This window comes from Panthera leo, chromosome D3 (assembly GCF_018350215.1).
Source record: "Panthera leo isolate Ple1 chromosome D3, P.leo_Ple1_pat1.1, whole genome shotgun sequence".
In the NCBI taxonomy this organism is placed as follows: domain Eukaryota; kingdom Metazoa; phylum Chordata; class Mammalia; order Carnivora; family Felidae; genus Panthera; species Panthera leo.
This window is the reverse complement of record NC_056690.1, coordinates 31,617,971-31,638,454: the sequence shown is the minus strand read 5'-3', so window position 1 is coordinate 31,638,454 and position 20,484 is coordinate 31,617,971. Positions and strand designations below refer to the sequence as shown.

Below are 20,484 nucleotides of genomic sequence, written 5' to 3'. Positions count from 1 at the left end.
CCAAGATTTCTTTTTAAAAATGTGTTTCTTGTTTTCTGGCATAATTTTTACATTTATGGATAGTACTTCTCAGCCTTTCATGAAATTTCTGCCTCTTATATGTGGAAAAAACAGAGGCTATTTTAAATTATAAAGACAGGCTTTAATCTAGTCCAAGAAACTGGGGGAAATAGACTTCTTTTCTCGCTTTCAGCCCCATTTCCTTACCTAATGTTAAATATGGCTATTTCTCTCAATTTAGAGGGTTTTCTTTGTAGAATATGAATGAGCTATTTACTGGGTAACAAAAAGACAAGCCTTTTAAGTACAAATGGAGCTTTGGAGATCTCTCAATTTGAAAGACTAATCTCTGCATAAACACAACTGTTTCTCCATATTGCTGGAACACTCCATCTAGCTGTTTGGCCACATTTTCTATTATGGTTTTTATAAAATGAAACTATGGCTAATAGCTCAGCAGAGAAATATTTGGGCACAGTAGCAATAGGGATGTGTTTACATTGCCTTAAACTATGCTGATGAACAAAGAATAGTAATTTTCTATAGAAGTTGATCTAATCTGGTAAATAAAATTAAACATTGCATATTTTCATCCCCCTACATTTTTCTGAGATCATGGCAACCAGCAATCTCATTTCAGTGTTTTAGGGGTTTTTATGAAATGTCTGATTATACGTGTTACCTCTCAGGCTCAAAATTTTACGGCAAGCCTTCCTTCTTTATGTAAGAGAATGACATAACATCAAGACTGTCTACCATAGAGAATAATTTGGAGGTCACTCTACATCTAGCACCTTCCACCAGGAAGTGCATCTGGGTATGGAAAGATAGAACCATTGCATTCAGAAATACCTTTTGGGGCTGACAGAACCTGACTGTTTCAAGTTTCACATCCCTGTAGATGGGGCTTGGGAAACCCTTCTTCCCTTCTGCCCCACCCCCAGGGTTCTAGGATAAAACTGGATTAGTGAATTCATGGCTTGATAGACTAAAGAGAAAAATGAGGCTCTGTGCTCCATATTCATGTGCATCTGCCCCTCTTGGTGACATGCTAATTGGTTGGCCTGGGCACAAGACTAGGAAGCACAGGTTTCCTGTTGCTCACACAGTGCATCCTCTCTGCTGTGATGGGAGAAAGGCGAGTGAGGTGAACACCCTTAAAGACATCGCTCATCCAACAATTGGCAGTCTCTTGGATATAAAGTCAAATGATTGTTTTCTTGAGGAAGCTCCTTATGAAATCTACATAGCTATTAATAAGTATATTGCTATTTTGTAATTGAAATTAGGTTGTGTTTAACCTGCATAATAACTGGTTTTAAAAACCTGGATATGTTTTATTTCTGTGATTTAGTTAAGTGGCATTCAGTTGTTGCTTCCATGTACACAGTCAGTTTATCAAATAGCGTGCCTGCTCTTCATTCTCATGCTGCATTTTTCATTATTTTGAAGGTAGATGAATATGTTCAAGTTATTTTTTTTAATGTTTGTATATGTTGACAGAGAGAGAGAGCAACAGCAGGGGAGAGGCAGAGAGAGAATCCCAAGCAGGCTCCATGCTGTCAGCACAGAACCCAATGCAGGGCTCGATCTCACCAACCGTGAGATCATGACCTGAGCCGAAATCAAGAATCGGCTGCTTAACTGACTGAGCCACCCAGGAGCTCCTAGTTCAAGTTCTATAGCACATTGGAGTAAGCAATGAAAAGACAATGTAATATTTTATAACTTCTTAAAGAATCATACAGTATCGAGAAATTAGCCTACAGGAGTTACAGACAAATGCACAGTCATGAATATTTTCAGCTGTCAAAAATGAATAAAAGAGATGAAAACTGGAAAGGGTGGGTATATTGAACTATTTGATTTTGGACTATTACTCGTTTATCAGTCGATGAATTCTACAACCTTGTTCTGGTTGAAGAGGCCAATATTTGCTACCATTTATGCCCTCATTGGCTCATAACACCTAAAAAACCATGTTACATTTGGCCACATGGTCAGTAGAGGACATGGAGCCAAAAGGAAATGGTATTTCCTAGTAGGGATTGTGGCTTGGCAGAGGATTTTTGTGGGAGACATTAAGTCTATTTAAACAATTTCTTCCTCTTCATTAAAAGTGTTTTTCTTTATTTCTAAAGCAATGCTATTATGGACATGTGTGTAAACTGTAATGCTGCAAGTTAGATAGGCCTCTACGTAAAAGAGCTCTTCATATTCTCTGCCCCCTTTGTTGTTTTATTATTTTTTCTTATCACTTGCCACTAATTAACATACTGTATATGTTACTTATTGTCTGTCTGCCATCCCAGAATGTTATTCCAGGAGAGTAGATATGTCTGCTAAGTTCACCGGTGTGATATACCCTCAGTACTTAGAATAATGCCTGGGAGTGCAGTTAATATAAGTTGAAGGAAATAATGAACTAATCTTTAAAATGATGCTCAGAGTGTAGTTTTTATATAGTAATACATATTTGTGATTAATTATCTTTTAAAAAATATTGGAATTGTAGTTCAGCATAAGAAAGCCAACCAAAGTAATATACTACATTAATAGAATAAAGGGAAAAAAACTGTGATCACTCAGTAGACACAACTATGGCATTTGACAAAATTCAACATCCTTTCACAATAAAAACACTCACAAAAACAGGAATAGAAGGGACCTTCCTTACCAAAACAAAGGACATTTATGAAAAGCTCACAGCTAACACCTACTCAGTGGTAGGAGACCAAAAGTTTTCCCTGTAAGATCAGGAACAAGACACAAAGCCCTCTTTGACCACTGCTACTCAATATTGTACTGGAAATTCTAGTCAGAGCAATTAGACAAGAAAAAGAAATACTAGGTGTCCATATTGCAAAGAAAGAAATAAAACTGTCTCTATTTGCAGATGACATTATCTTATGTATAGAAAATCCCAAAGAATCTACAAACAAGCTACTAGAGATAATTTTTAAAATTCAGCAAAATTGCAGGGAAGATTAACACAGAGAAATCCATTGTGTTTCTATACATGTGCAATGAACAATTTGAAAAGGAAATTAAGAAAGTAGTAACATGTTGGTATCTAAAAGAATAAACTACCTAGAAATTTAACCAAGTAGAAAAGACTTGTACACTGAAAACTATAAAATGTTGCCGAAAGAAATTTAAAGAAGCCCTAGTTAAATGGAAAGATACCATATATTCATGGGTAGGAGGACTTAATATTGCTAAGGTGGCAATACTACCCAAAATGATCTGCAGATTCAATGCAGTCCCTATCAAAATGCCAAGAGCCTTTTTTTTTTTTTTTTTTTTTTTTTACAAAAATGCAAAAGCCAATCCTCAAATCACATGGAATTGTAAGGGATCATACATGGCCAAAATAATCTTGAAAAACAACAGTGTTGGAGAATTCATACTTCCCAATTTTAAAACTTAAAAAGCTACAGTAATCAAAACAGTGTAGGATTGGCATAGGAATAGACATATAGACCGATAGAATAAAATTGAGAGTCTAGAAATATACACAGATTAGGAGTTGCCAGCTGCCTGGAGGGAAGAAAGGGAGCTTAGTACTTGTTCATTACAGAGTTTTTGTTTGGAGTGATGCAAAAGATGGAGACACACAGTGATGGTTGTTGCACAACACTGTGAAAGTAATTAATACCACTGAATTGTATATTTAAAATGACAAAATTTGTTATATATTTTATCACACAAAATTAAGATGGAGTTATTGAGAATAAAATTAATGTTGAGTTTTATTTTTCCTTCTCCAGAATTAGTCTTATAGTTCTGGAGATCAGAAGATATTGAATAATAGGCTTTCTGTATAATGACTGTTTACGACAAGAAAATAATATTCAGCAGATCCTTTCCATTCAGAAGGATGCACCTGAAGACTTTTGTAATATGTCTTAACTATGAGGCTGCAGAAATGTTTTAGGGCCTCCTAGCTTTCTCCAGAATCATGTTTTCATAGTGGAATAAGTACTTTCTATATATTTCTTCACCCTGAAGTTTAATGGTCATGCTTCATGAAAAAATGAAGTTTTCTGCATTTAACTGGCTCCCTCACTAGCCTAGTGGTTGGATACAGCTTCACAATCCATGACTCAAATTTGTACAAATTGCAACACAGCAAATGTCCTGGACCACTGGAGCATAAGCTTCATGAGATGTATATGAAATCATCTTGCATCCTACCTAGCATATAGTGTAAACTCTAGAAATATTTGTTGAATCAGTGGATCCATAGGTCACTTTCAAGTAGTTGAAATCACAGACGTAAATCTGTCAGTGGATATGGCTATTCTGTACAGTATTGTTTTTAAAGAATATGTTTTGAAATTTGGGATACTTTCTGAGAAATGGAATGTTTGATCTACAATAATGACACTTCCTCTTTCTCATTCTGAAGTGGGGCTTGCAGCTTGGTTCTCTCATCCTGTGGGCAGGGTTCAGGAAGACTGGGGTGCAAGGAGGTTGTTTTCTCCTTCCCTAGATTGACACCTTCCCTGTTGGCTGCACAAGCACTTAGTGGTGCTCCCTTGTGCCCTGCCCTCAACTTCCATCTCTCCCCGGTATGCTGGATAACTAGAGCACCCCCACTGAGAGCACTCTGATGACATATGTGGACCATCAGATTTTCTCCCTTCCTCTTGCTTCTGACTGTACAACCACACTCACTTCTCTATGCCCGGACTGACCTAGTTAAAGAAGTGTGTTTGCAGACAGTGTGTTGGAATGCCATTGCTGTGGGTGACATCACACACTTGGAGATATTTTGTGAAGTCCTGTAGGTATCATTAATGATGTCATAATTAGTATGCGACACTTTTCACTATGTCCCAGTGACTGATGGCTGTTCCCTCAATTGCTCTCCATGGACTTTCTTACTGGTTTGTTCCAATGGGCCATATACTTCCCTATTAGGACTGATGTCTGTCTCAGACTGTGGACTTCCTTTTGTAGCCTCAGAGTGGCCCAGCATAAATAGGCATCTGTAAGAATCAGACTCATAACCTTGATCTGATTAAGGAAATTTGCAAATAATAATAGTGAACACCGATCAGGTTCTTTGCTCTAGTAGCCTGTCACTGTCTGCAACATAGGGACAGTGATGGTGGTGAAGAAGTGAAACACTTAGCATATGTCTCAATCATAGTAGGCATCACCATCACCATCAGAAAGGAACAAAGCACTATTTTTTCTTTTTTAATAGGGAGGAGGGAGAAAAATGTTCAGGCAGTGATTGTCCAATTTTCTGTGCATCAGATCACTCTGTCCTCTGAGATTCAGAATTCCTGGGGTGTTCTGAGAGTTTGTGTTTCCTACAAGTTTTCAGATAATGCTGCTGCTGCAGCAGCATTAAAGGGACTGCATTTTGAGAACTACCAGCCTAAGAGCACTAGAGAATGTGGTGGAGTCAGGTCTTGAAGGCAGCTGGAGGAAGAAAGGAAGGCTCAAGGTAGACTCACATACCTCATAGCTGTGCCTGAGACAGCCTCCAGATCCAGAAAAACTGGGTGCCCCCCAATTTCTTGCTAATCACTCGATGATGCTACATTGTTCTTGAACAACAGGCTTGTTGTTTCAGGCTTTTATGGAGCTTTTGGCACTACAGAAGACATTTACTAAATAATTTATACCTTATTGTTCTAAGCGTTCTCATAAGGGAAAGTCATGAAGAGAAGGAAACTCAGATCATAAAAATATTGATATTGACTTTCTACTCAGAGAAACGGGATTTGTGGTTTTAGGCAGAGGATTCAGTGGAATGAATTTGTCATGGGCCACTGAAATTAAAGCCTCCCACCTACCACCACCCACTAGGACAGAGGGAGAAAAAGGCATGCCTATTGGATGAGGCCTCACTCTGTTTCATCCAGCCAGCACCACAGCATGGCCAGTCCACAGGCAGTGCTTTTTCCTGCACCCTGCCATCTTGTGAAGAATGGCCTTCCAAAGGCCTACTAACCAAATCAGTTCTTTGCCCTCTGAGATGCTGTGGAGTTCATTGAAACCTAGAAATGTGACAGCACTGGCCTTCCTTGTTTTCATTCAGGCACTTGAAGGGAATGGCCAGCAAGCTGGGCAGATAAAAGGAGTCATTTAGGCTTCAGTTTCAGATAAAAGACTTGAGGTTCATGAAATGTTCCGACATAACAGTGTAGCTTCTGTTCTGTGCCGTGAAGCACATTAGAATAAGAACAAAGGAGCAGTACCGTGGAGTCGGCAGGATCTCGACCTTGCCAAGGCTGAGAGCCAAGTCTGAGGATTTGGGCGTCCTCTGAGCTAATGAAAAATCCACCTGACAGGCTCCTTCACCCTATTCATTCTCCTACCCCCATCCTTTCTGTCTCGTTACCTTAACTTGCACCTGCCTGGCTTTAATGTTAGCAGGAAGGTCATGGAGACAAAGTTTAAGGTCAAGTGCAATAAAATGATTTTATTTATGAATCACATAGGTTCCTGGTTAGTGCACTACAGAATTTTGTATTATCTCATGAATAATCTTGCTCCACAAATCTATTCCATAATTTTAGTGGATGAAAAGGAGCAGGTTTCCTAATTCGCAGTGGGCATTTATGAACAAAAATGGATCTCTCTCCTTGGGTAATATGTAGAGAAGATTTTGTGGGTGCTTACATGTCTTTTACAAATTTCCAAAGATCTTGTTAATTTTTAATTTACTCATAGTCTCTGTATGTCACTATCATTCTCTGAACAGCATTTGTTTGTAGTCAACATTAATTAAGCTTCTCAATTGAAATAAAAATACTTTATTGGTATAGAGTGAATGCCACCAGTGCCCCCCTACCTCCAGCACATCAGATGGGCTTAAACACTTGATGGCAGAATGTAGTTCACAGAAGAACTAAACCTAATTATAGCCTAATGATCATATGCCAGGTGACTTGTGTTTTATTCAAAATGGAGATGTTAAAATTTGTTTTCATCTTCCTCAGACAGCAGTCCTAGACAGGAAAGGAAGAGCGCGCTGCCTGTACCTCTCCTGCCATCTCTAGCTTCTCTAGTTGTTGCAGGCATTTGTCCACAGTCAAGATGTTTCTGAGTGAATACAATATCCCAGTCAGACACATTCAAACACTTGGTGGGTGTTGGAGTCCTGAGGTCAGGCTGGATATGTTTGGCCCAAAGTTTGCTGGTGGCAGTTATAGAGGACTCAGGACAATGCCTAGGAAATGCCTAGGAATGACCTAGGAAAATGCATAGCCCTAAGATTCCAGGTAATGGGGTTGGTTCAAGATTGCTCCTAGAGTCAGTTCACTGACAAGAGTATAGGTCCTATTTGGTCTGGGGTTAAAGTGACTCATGGAACAGAGACCAGATGCTATGGTCTCCTAGGAATTACAGTTTGGGACCTGAGTTTGCCCTGGGTCTGGTATGACTCTTTCCAGTTTCCAGAAAGCCTCCAAGTAAGGTTTAGCAACTGAGTACTGATTTGACTCTAAAGGGAAATAGAGTAGACTGGTGAATTCAATGATGTGAGCATTGGTTTACTGTTTTCAGTTCTGTGCTTTACACTGTTTCTTTTTTTTTTAATTTTATTTTTTATTTTTTAATGTTTATTTTTGAGAGACAGAGAGAGAGAGAGAGAGAGAGAGAGAGAGAGAGAGAAATTATAAGCAGGGGAGGGGCAGAGAGAGAAAGAGAGGGGAGATACAGAATCCAAAACAGGCTCCAAGCTGTCCACACAGAGCCCGGTGTGGGGCTTGAACCCATGAAACATGAGATCATGGCCTGAGCCAAAGTTGGTCGCTTAACCAGCTGAGCCACTCAGGCACCCTGCTTTACACTGCTTCTTAACTAGACCTTTTTCATTTAGGCTGGGTAGCTCTTCTCCCTCCCACTGAAGAAATGCCAAGCTAGGAGTGACTGTTCTGTTTTATTTTAATTAATGTAGTGTGTTTCGTGACTGATGTCCCACATGCCTTTATATCTTATGATATGTGTGAGCTCCTGTGACCCTGCTTAAAACATGTGGAATCTTATGAATAGTCAAAAAGACCTTGCTCCTCCTCCCCCACCCCAGCCTAAAATAATGAATACATAGGTGACAGTTGGCTCACAATAACAGCAGTGTATGACTACATGCTAAACTGTAGTGCTGATAATAAAAGATACATTCACCAGAGGCATAGAGGAACGTGGTGTGGAGAGGTAGGCTGTGATTGTACAAGATGAGTGGAAGGGAGAAGAGGGGCTATTATAGGGAAATAACATAAAATAACCTAAGCAAAGGGACAGAGATGGAGATGAAAATGATATGTTCATGGAGATGCAGGAGATTTTTTCATTAGAAAGGAATGTTTGTAGGGAATATGCAATATAAATTGGATTGATCTGGGGAACCAGACAATGAAGCATCTTTAAACCTGTAAGAGCATTAGCACTTGATATGGAAGCAAGTGGGAGTCTTGATTGTCAACCCATGGACTGTAAGTTCCTTAGGGATAGGAGGTTGCTTTGTATGTGAGAGGTTGTAAATTGGCAGTCCTGGGTCACATCTGGTCCAGACATGTGTTTGATTTGGCATATACACTGTTGTCTTTTAGTGTCTTAGAAATTATGAATAAACTGCTAACATTCAAAAAATGAGGGGACTTCACATTAATCTGGTCAAATTTCTCTTCAAAAAAATGGGAAGGTATAGTAGCAGTTGAGACTGCATTGCTGGTGGTCCTTGGTGGGGATTGAGTAGTAGTTGGTTCCCCATGGCCCTTGCTGTCCTTCACACAGAGGCAGAGAGTCTTTTGCGGTGTTTAACTATTGTCCTCTTCTTTTCCCTCCAGCCCATTTCACTCACTGACATCACCTGCTCAGCAGCTGGCAGTGAGTGCATCTGGCCATATGTTATCATCCCCTGCAAATGTTTGCCTGGCCTAATATCTTTAAACAAGAGAATGAAGTGATGTAGAGAACATTTAAATTAAATCAGGTTATGTCTTATATCAGAAAAAGTTCTCTACTAATATTTTTTTTGTCTTATCCTTTTTGATGTATCGAGAAAAGTTATTTATACAAAATGGTTCCAGTTGGTCAAAATAAAATAAGTCCTGGAGATGTACCATGCAGCATGGTGACTGTAGTTAATAATATTCTATGTATATTTGAAAATTGCTAAGAGATTAGATGTTGAAAGATCTCACCACAAGAAAAAATATTTGTAACTATGTGTGGTGATGGATATTAGCTAGACTTATTATGGTGATCATTCACCATACATACAAAGATTGAGTCATTATGTTGTACACCTGAAACTAATATGTATTATGCCAACTGTATGTTGATTTTTAAAAAATGGTTACTTAAATCAGTTCTTACAAACATGTTTGAGTTTGGCCCCACAATGGACTAGGCCTTTTAAGGGACCAAAGTTACATTAATGAATATTTTAATAATTTGGTGGAATTTTTCTGAGGTAAAGAATAAAGGAATGAACAACAGGAGTAAGAAATCCTGATTGTGCCCTGATTTTCCTGAAGTGGGGAACTTCTTTTATATTTTATTTTCCCTCTGGCAAAATGGCTATGGTATTAGATAGACTTCTTTGGTCAGTCTGAATGACCAGAAGAGGTATTTGTTGCTAGGACTCATGGTCAGAGGAACAAGCTGAAAAAGATATCCACTTGCTGGGAAACTCAAACTTGCCTGAGAGAGTAGCCAACTGCAATTCCTCCATGCGCACCCATCAATCTTTATAACCAATGAAGGAAACAGAAACAATGGTGGGAACGTTTCTAGAAAAGTGCTCCCCAATCTGCTTTTATTTTGTGAACTACTTGTATCTTCTTTAAGTAGCTGCTGGAGGCCAAAAGTTGGGGTAAAGCCCAACTCTGTGCAGGTAGAGAGGCTTGGACATAAATCTTTGGGAAGAAAGACGAGAGCTATAGAAGGCTGAGGACGGAGCTCAGGTTATAGGATTATTGGAAGAGGATGATGGGCATTTTTTAGTCCAGTCCCTTCTTTTCATAGCCGAATAAAACCATGACCTAGAAAGTAAGGTGACAGACCCAACGGATATTCACGTGTGTATGTGACCCCCAATTCATTGCTCCTTTTGATAAGCTATGTTCACATTGAGGAAGGAGAAAGAAGGTGCAGGAGAGACACATACCCATGCTGATGGGCAGTCAAGAAAAACCTTCAAATTAGGGTAGTGGAGGACCAGCACTGTAGTATAAATCCAACAAGCACATCCCATTGGCCAGGAAAAAGGTGGAAGGTTTTCCTTGGTCCCTGGCTCTGATGACCCATCTCAGGTCAACTGTAAGTGCCAAAGATACATGGTCTTCATTCATCTGTCCACTGACCCCTTTATCTCCTTCCCTCCCTGCTCTGGGCCTACTTCTGATAATTAGGTGCAGAGAAACAACAAGAATGACAAGAAAAATGCACTTGCCTCTGGAATCTGTCCTATCCTCACTGACTCTCCCTGAGCCACATTCTCTCTCTCCAAGACCCTGGTGACTCAGAGTCTGAGAACCCACAGCATTTGTATCACCTGGGGCCTTGTTATAAATTCAGAATCCTGGACTCTATCCAGACCTACTGGATTATAGTCTGCACAATTGCTAGGTTATGATTATGCACATCCAAGTTGAGATATACTGCCCTAGACACCCCTTCCCCCCATCCAAGCATCTGTTCTCCTTCAATCCATTCTGAACATCAGACAGAGTCCTGATGTAAAACAAAATCTAGCTAGCTGTGTTGGTTCCTTCCCTAAAATCTTTGCTTGGCTCCCCAGTGCTTAATGGACACAACACCCTTTGCATGCTAGCTCCCACTTGACCACCTGACAACCCTGGTCCCCTCTGTAATACCTTCTCAGTTCTTTGCCTTGAACCTCACTTCTTGAGTGGTCTTCTCCACCTCCTCAGGTGGCTCAACACCCATGCTTGCTTTAAGGCTTTGCTCAGACTTCCTTCTGTGAAGCATCTTGTCATCTCCAGGCTCATGTGCCCAGTGCTCTGATGGTCCATCTGATGCCTGCTCTCCATGTGGTCATTAGGACATGCTGTGATCCTTACTAGCGTGGTGTTGGGCATAAGTAGGTTCTCAGTGTGTATGTGCTGGATGTGAACAGTGGTAGAAGAGGGCACCAGGAGGCCTCAGCTCAATAAGAATCTTATTCTGCAGGTTAACAGGCTGCTTTGATGGTGTAATGATAGTTCTCATACATTAAGTGAGCCATTTAAAAAAGAGCCACAATTGTGGTTCCCTCTTAGACCTGGAGTTGAACATTAAGTTTTCAAGCAAGAAAAGCTTGAGAGTCACTGATGTTATATATCCCTTTGCCTGGAAGCTGCCTGTGCCTTTAAAACACTTCTGGAGAAGGATCTTCTACAACAATGCTTGGTGATATGGGCCTGTGTTTTGTAAATACTAGTCTCAGTGGCTGACCAAGATAGGCAAAGTCCTGGCCCTCTGACATCTGAAACCGCTGCTACATCTCTAAGATTCTGGGAGGTTTTTCATAAATGTCTTAACTACTGTGATCTAAACCTCTTTCCTCTGACTTTGCCCTTTTATTTAGGAGTAGAAACTTGGACTCACAGGTCTCTGGGGGAAGGAAGAGAACTCTACTCTCTACTCCCAAAGCTTTGGAGGCTACGGTTACAGTATGGTCAGACTTAGTTCTCTGGGATTCAGGGTCAGCCAGGGCATGAGGGAAGGAAAGAGACAGTGAAGGAAGAACTCTGAGTGTGCAGAGGCCTTACTGGAGCATTTCCCTGTTGATATCAGACATGTTTGAGAGAGTACAGATGCAGGGTATGAAAGGGATGGAAACATACAGAAGCATTATGTACTCACAGGAGATGTGAGCCAGCTCAGTAGGTATGAGAGTGAATTACTTTCTTAAAGAGTGGAGTTCCTCATGTAATAGTTTTCAGGATTTATAAACAGAACAGTTCTTCAAAAACTAAAGGTTTGTTCTAACAAGCATGATAAGGTGCTTTTGGCTTCTTCATCTTGTGGGAAAATAATCTCTTCTAATGAGATTATATTGCTATCGTGCCTTTAAAATAACTCGGTGAAACGTTAAACCACACAAGCGCTAACTTTACTATTGTCACTGTGTCTTATAGGTTCAGTTGTCTTTAGTACAAGAGTGTCATCCTCACACAGGGTGTTCTCTGGCAAGTGGCTACACCCGTGCTAGAGTGCCATGTTCCATGTTCTTGCTATGACTATTCATTTCTATCTTAAATGAGTCTGACATAGAACTATGTAATTATAATTTGTGAAGTCAAATTAGGCTTTCTTTTTCTTCTTAGGGAATTATTTGATTACTTTGGCAAAGGAAGGAATCATATAGTAACTTATAGGAAATAAGATAAAATTACTAAAAATATTTGAACTATACTATTGTGTAAAAGTTTAGTGTTTTCAGATTTTTCCTCTTAAAAACATCTTGAAGAGAGCTTCGTAATGTGGAAGAATGCTCTGAAAGTTAGATTTGGGCCAAGATCACATGTGTTAGAAACAAATGGCCTGAAACAGAACATAGAAAAGTCACTCCAGCCACACCACCACATCCCCCACATTCAGGCTGTCCCCAATGTAAGCTGGAGAGGTACGGCCAACACAGTATCTAAGAAAGAACATGTAAGGATCACCTAAGCAAAAAAGTTAGCATTCTGGGAAAGCCCAGTCAGTCTTCCCAGCAGATCTTACCTGGAAGCTGTGAATGTGTGAGTCTTTGGACCACAGACAGACACACCAGTATAAGCTGGAGAGTGGCTTCAGTCCTCGCTGACAGCACATGTAGCCCTCCTGCTGCCTCATGCAGCCATCTGAAGATGGCAGATTCTCTGCTCTTGAGAGTGAACACACCTGCCAGGAGAGGTAGCCTGGCTGAGGAAGTGCCAACGAGGAGAGTATCTTGTTGTAGAGAGTCACCAAGGAGATGCTTCCCTCCCTCCATCCCCTGGAAGCCCTTAATTCCACGACCGCTTTCTGGGCAGACAGGGCGATTCAGGCTCAAACCTGAGGAGGCAAGGTTTCTGCAGATGGCAGCTGATGGTTTGACATTAACCATGCTATAGTAGTGGCTTGATTTCTTAGGGGACATAATATGACAAAGTTGTGCCTGTGTCCCCATCTGCTGGGAAGAGCTCCAGTGGCCCATGAGCTGTCAATTCTATCTAAGGCTTGGCTCCTATTGTCACAGTTCTATCCCACCCCCGCCCCCCCCAACCCCAGTCCTGTGCACTTACCCCCACCACTCATACTTCTTCCAGGTACAGTCTTGTTCTATCCCTGGACACCATCACTTATTTATTGGTTCCCTAAATATATATATATGTATATATATATATATATATATATATATATATATATATATATATATATATATATATATACATATATATATACTTATATTTATATTTATATATAAATATTTATATATATATATTTATTTAAGTACCTGACCTATGTTGGATCCTGTGCTGGATGTGTAGATTCTGCAGGGCTCAGGATAGACAAAGTTTCATCTGTCCTGTACAGCCTGCAATCTGTTGGAAGAGGTAGGCAACTAGATAAATAATTATAGGAGGGTCCTGAATAGGGGGCTTCAACTAGAGTGTCAGGAAAGTATCCCTGAGGAAATGACATTTAAGCTGGGATGTGAAAGGTAAGCAGAGTTTGTGGGCAGGAGAATGGCATGTGGAATCCTACAGGGGAGGAGAAGGAGAGAGAGTAGGCAGAGTCTGGAGGAGGGAGGAACAGAGTGACAGAGGCTAGGCCAAGAAGGCCTGATTCTGAGGGACAAAAAGGAGAGTGAGAGGTGTCTGGGGCTGCAGGTGGAGAAGGGGTGGACGTGAGCAAGCTGAGAGCAAGAGGTGGGGAGCAGAACCACAGTGAGAGCTGGGGACCTGCAGAGAAGGGCCAAAGTGGGGCATTTCTGGGAAGAGCCTGTGATGGATGGGTCCAGGCAGCTCTAATGCGCCACATTATTGTCTTGTAGGGACACCAGTCTTCCACCATCCCCAAAACAGATTCCTGTTAGGAATGTGATTATAAGTAAGTTCTTTTGCTTGGCACAAATTGCCACTCTTACTGAGCAACTAGATGAGAAACTATTATAAGTACTTAAATATCTTAGCCCTCCCACCTCCCTTCAAAAATAAAAATAGAACTTGAGTAAAAAGTTACACAAAGGGGAAGGAGCACAGGGAGACTGAGTGTGGTGCTAGGCCAGTGGTGTTCTGTAGGATCTGGGGCCTGGGGTCACTGCAAGGCAGTGACACTCTGAGGCCGGCTGATGAGCACATTGTGGGACACAAAGTGAGTGAGTTCGTGGCTCCTGAAGGTGATTGGCAAAGAGGTCACCACCGGGAGTTGCTCAGCATCTTGCTGGGCAGTTTGAGATGATGAAGCGCGGAGGCAGTGATAATTAGCCTGGGTCAGGGATGCTTGTATCGACCCTCGGCTCCCGGTGGAAGTGTCCATCTGTGCCCAGTAAGCCCTAAGGGATGGGTTGCAACTCCAATTCTCAGTGGGATAGAGAGCTGAGCCCAGAAGCCGTGAGGAGTAAATACGTAGCCTAATGAGCTGGGCAATCAATTATGGAAAGAAAGGAAGGAGAGAAAGCTGGAAGACACTGAAGCAGAAATGGAAGAAGTCTCTTGGTCAGTACTTTTAAGGTTATACCAGTCTGAGGTAGTAAGCAGGGATAGAGGGTAAGCGGATATCTTTCTGTCTTCCGGAGGACCTCTAGGCACTGAGATGTTTAAAAGACAGATAACTGGAATGATGGTGAATCGAGGGAAGGAAGAATTGCTTTTTATTTTAGAGGTGTTTGATTCAGAGTTATATTTCAGAAATTTATCTATCCACAAAATGCCAAATCACTTTCCCCAAGTTCTGAAACCATTTAGAACCCTTCAAAACAATCACAACTGTTATTTCCAGTTTCAGATAAACAAACAGCCCCTCAAATAGTAAGCTTTCTGCCTTTGAAATCACTAACTGGAAATTGGTAGCAAAGTCTGCAGGTCTTCTAGGTACTTTCTGATGGTTCAGATTTTAGTTTCTTTTCATATCAGAAGAATCAGGACACTTGGCATTCCTAATAAACAATGAGTTTTGGATGCCCTTAAGTGATTTTGCATAGTTGGACCAAGCCTCTCTCATATATATTTTTTAAATTAATACATCTTTTTAAAGACTCATAGTAAAGATTAATAGTTCTTTAGTACTACTTCAAAGCTTCTTGTCTGCTTTCTGAAATAGTTGTAGGTATATCCGTGTATCACAGAAAATAGTATTTGTCTTGAAAGGGCTCGCGTATTAAAGAGATGCCTCATGAAATGGGTTGATAGAGAGGTTTGGGAATGGAAAGGACCAGAGAGAGGGATGTGAGTTGTCTTTTCCATGGAGAAAGAGCTATAAACAGACTGGTGAAAAGAAAATCAATTAAATATCGGTTTTGTGGTGATGAAAAATTTTGGACTCTAGATTTTCCCCTTGAGTTGAAAGGTGGGACTGCAGAGATATCTGAAAGTTGACGCTTAATAAAATAATATGTGAGCCCTATATGGCAACTTAAGGTGAAAATGTCGTTCATTCATTCGTCCATTCAATAAATATTGAGCACCTGCTATGTGCCAGGCACCGTGAACAAAACAGACAGTACCTGCCTTCATGGAGCTTACATTTTGGTGCAAGGAAAGAACCAATAAACTAAATCAATTAATTAAATGTATAGTAGGTGATGATTGCTTTGGAGAAAAGTAAAGGAAACAATGGGGATCAGAAAAGTCAGGGGGTTCCAATTTTAAATAGGTGGTCAGGGAAGGTCTCACTGAGGATGTGACATTTGCATGATGACCCAAAAGAGTGGAGGCAGTAAACTATGCAGACCTAGAAGGAAAAGATCGTCCAGTGTCAAGGCCCTGAGGCAGAGCATGTCTGATATAGTGTCTTGAGGGACATCAAGGAAGCAGCTTCATCATGGCTGAGTGAGGGGCCAGATCATATTGGGCTTCATGAACCATTGAAAGAAGGAGTTTCTTACTCTGAAATGAAGAGGCACTAGAGGGTTCTGAACAAAGATGCAGGATGATGTCACCTGTGTTTTAAAAGTTTCATCTGAGAATAGACTGTGTGAGGGCAAGAGTGGGAGAGGGAGATTGAAATAATATAAACGAGAAACAGTGATGGTGGTGTGGACCTACAGGGTGCTACCTGTGAAGGGGTAAAAAGTAGTGGGTATATTTTGAATACTGAGTTCACAGGATTTTCTGTGGACCAGATGGATCGTGTATGGGATATGGGAGTGATGGAAGAGATAGGAGGGCTCCAGGTTTGTTGGCCTGAGCTCATGGAAAGATGCAGTCACCATTGACTGAGATGGGGGGTGGTCTGGATTTGGACATGTTAAGTTTGTGATACCTGATGAACACCAGATAGTGACTGAGATGGACCATTGGATGGAGCACTATGTGTGTCTGGTTCCCAGTGCCTGAAAGGTGAAAGGAAGTGAAGAAAGTGGGTATGAGGCTGAGGGAAAGCTGGTGAAATTTTCTGCCCAACTCTGGAGTTGTTGATGATTTCTCTTGTAATAACATAAGGAGTTTTAAAGTTGTTCACAGTTTTTATCCAGAATATTCTGATTTTCTTTCATAAACCTCCCATTTGTCTTTATTTCTAGTAATACCCTTGCTTAGTGTAGTCTGGATGGAAAAGCATTTTTCCAGGACCCTAATTCATCTCTGTTCTGGGTTGTTTCCTACCCCTGCCACCCCCAATTGGAGAAGCACATAAGAAATGTCTTCCAGAAGAGAAAGGATAACCTTTTTACTTGCAAAACAGCCTTGCAGCTCTGCTAATGATTTAGCATTTGATTTGCCTATGGCATGCCTTAAACCCTTGTCCTGGGGATAGAGTAAGTCCAGAAAATGCCAGAGGTATGCTGCCTAGCATACCTAAGGAGGGCACAGGCAGAAATTGCATGAGTTACCAAAAGTCAAAATTGATTTGACTTTCTTAGATATCAGTGTTTTAGTCTGTATGTTTAATGACCCACACCCCCATCCCCTCTTTCCCTTTCCCACCTCCACACAACTTACGCTTTTATCACGTCTGTAGCTGCTCTGCTGGAGAAACTGATCTGGTTGATAAACCTGGGAAGGCTGTTGAGCCCAGGTGGTGATCAAGTGGTTGACTAGAAAGAAATAGTAGAAAGCGAGGTAAGGAAGAGTTTAGATCGGTAACAAATCAGTCCATATCCTGGACAGTTTTTTCCTCTGTAATGTGATAACATAGGGAAGAAGGGGTCTTGGAGGGAACGTGGCCAGTTCCCTCAGTTTAAGTGAGTTTTAAGCTACTTGACCAAGTCCACACAGCTTGTCAGTAGCCCAACCTTGCTGCGATTCTGTTAGCATCTTTCCTCTGCTGCTGTCACAGTAGGTGAAAGCATAAAAGAAGAGGTATGCTGGTAGGGGAGGAAAAGAATTCTTTACATTTAAGTCACAAAGATCTGAGAACTTGGACTGGAAATTTCACCCCTCCCACAGGAGAATGAGCTGCATTTCTTCAGGGCCCATGACCTGAGACTCTCACACCTTGGAAATGCCCAACGGTGCATCAGAGTGGGGGTCTCCTCCTCCCCCTCCCTTTCTAGCTGAGGGCTCTTAAACATTTGCCCATGTTTCCACGTGGGTTCCATCCCTGAACCCAAACCTGGAGGGAATATGTTGAGCCCCAGGCTCCTGGGCTCAGTATCTATCTAACAAGAGCTGCTGTGACTCAGGGCTATAGTGTCTGAGTATCTCATGTTATTTTGAAGTTCAGAGCTTTGCCTGGTGTATCAAGAATTGCATTTTCTACCCTTGAAGCTCCTTGTCCTCAAGTCCAGGCTTCCATATTTGCTGCTGAAACCTTTGAAAACACTTATCCTGCTCCTGCCTAGATGGACCCTGGACCTGTCATCACTAAACCATGTGGCTGCCAACTCCTGTGTTGAGAAGGATTCTGAATCTGCATCCACTGGAGTGGAAAGAAGTGCTGATATTGAGTGCACCTGCTATAGTGGGGGCAGAGGGCATGGACCCTGTGCCTCAAGGCCACTTTCCTGGCCCAGTAGTCTTGAAGAGGTAGATGAGGCCTGTTTGTTGACCATTTGCAAAATGCCAGGCACTGTGTCTATTGTGTCATTTAATTTTCCCAGTCTCTGTGAGGGTGGATGTTTTTATCTCCATTTTACTGATAAGGAAATGGGCTGAGACAGGAAGCTAACAGGACTGGTCATTACCTAGGTCTTGCTCTGCCAGTTCTGAGGCCCTTCCCCCCAGGTTCTGGGAGGGTCTCTCTGTTCTCACCAGGGGTCTGCCCTATGTAAGGGACCCCAGGCTCAGCATGTTTGCTTTGTCTCCTATTGGTTCCACTCTCACCCACAACCTGATATGATGGGCTTAGATCTGGCCCACTCTGACCAAGCCTGCAGGATCTCCATCTAGGAAAGGAATTCTCAGCAAAAACTCTAAACTGCAGGGGCAGTGGAGTAACACAGGTCTTTGTTTTGATAGCCAAACAGTTTCTTGTTAAATTTTATATTGATTACCGCCCCCCACCCCAAGGGAAAGGGATCTACAGAGGTGTGTATGTGCTCAGCCTGGTCACATCTTTTACTCCCAGCTCAGCAGGCATTTTTTGAGTGGTCCTTCTGTGCCAGGATATCATCCAGGCTGCCCAGGCCCCCACCCAGCCTGGTTAGGGAGAGAAGGACCAGGTTCTAGTCAAATAGGAAAACATTTTGTCTGACAACAATTACAATGTGTCCAGGAGGGGAATCTGACATGTGGTGCCCTTGCCTAGCTTCTCCTTCCCCCTCCTAGTGGGTGTGAGTGGGAGATGCCAGATTCTGCAGTCATCTGAGGGGAACCGGAGATCCAGCAGTTAGGGGGATGAAAGATCAGAGTGGGCAAGATACGTATTTTTGGAGTAGTTTTAATAAGTCTTTTTTTAATGTTCATTTTTTATTTTCAAAGAGAGAGCGTGCACACATGTGAGTGGGGAAGGGGCAGAGAGAGAGACCGAGAGAGAGAGAATCCCAAGCAGGCTCCACGCTCAGCATGGAGCCTGATGTGGGGGCTCAATCTCATGGCCCTGAGATTATGACCTGAACCAAAATCAAGAGTTGGACGCTTAACTGACTGAGCCATCCAGGTTCCCCTGGAGTAGTTTTAGAAAACAGGTTTTAATAAAGCTATGATTTTTATGTTACCTTTAGAAGATACTAAAAACAAAAGATATGTTTATTTCAGGGGTGCCTGACTGGCTTAGTCTGTAGAGCATGTGACTTTTGATCTCAGGGTCATGAGTTCAAACCCCATATTGGATGTGGAGCCTAGTTAAAACAAAGCAAAACAAAAACAAAAACAAACAACGTTCTATTTCACTGATGAGAATTCTCCAGAAAATAATTCTCCTTTATCAGACTTAAAAAGATATAAATCTCCCCCCCTTCACCCCCAGAAGGACAGTCCCCAGTACACATACCCAACATAGGTGCCTATACTTATTTGGTTTTTCAAATGAGTATCAGCTAATATGGTACTGATTTGGATGCTTTGGGGGTGGATTTAAATATCCTTGGTAGTTGCTTCAGCCTTGGATATAGCAGTATTACTCAGCATTTTAACGCTTATGGTAGAGATTTATTCTAAAAAATTAGAATATAACTTTATTTCTGCAGCTCCTCTGAGAACTTTAGAAAGGCATATTACCTAATGGAAGTGATCTATCATGATCTATGGTGACAGCTTCATATATGGAGGAATATTCTACAGCACATATCTAGACACTATTTACTGAACACCTATTATTTGCTAGGTATTGGGCATCTAAAGATGAAAAGACAAGCCACCATTGAAGGTCATAGGCTGGTAGGAAAAGACATGAGAACAGATAGGAAGTATCACTACAGTGGTGACATGTGCCAGCACAATGAGGCCTCAGATATTGGGATATCTGAATCTGCTTGGGAGATCAAGAGGGCTTCATGGAGGAGTACCACCTGACTGGCCTAGAAGACATCCCTCACCTCCTCCTGAATGGTCAGAACTTGGGCTCTTGTAAGAGCTTTCAGAGCTCATGTGTGTAGATCAAATGACAGACCAGGGTGGCACCTTGGGTTGGGTTTCTACTCTGGGCTTACACAGTGTCCTTTGTCTAGGAACCCCAGGGATTTGATCACTTCTTGTTTTTCTGGCTGTGAGCACCTGCTCCTTCAGTGTCTCTGGGATCAGGGGAAACACTTTCCCATGTATTGAGAGTGGCTATCAGTGTGCCTACCCTCTCATAGCTGACTAAAACCTCCTGGGTGAGTACTTGCTTTGCTCATCCATGCTGTTGTTCTCTGGGCATCTTGTCTTGGTGTGAGGCAGTGTAGCTCCACAGTAAAAGTATGGATTTGGAAGTCAGGAAGGCCCAAATTTGAATCTTGTCCCAGCA

General features: G+C 41.7%; 1 protein-coding gene across 1 annotated transcript in view; it reads left to right on the top strand.

Moving 5' to 3' along the window:
* Positions 1-20,484, top strand: part of LDLRAD4 (low density lipoprotein receptor class A domain containing 4) — a 180,125-nt gene that overhangs the window by 2,841 nt on the left and 156,800 nt on the right. The window lies entirely within an intron of this gene.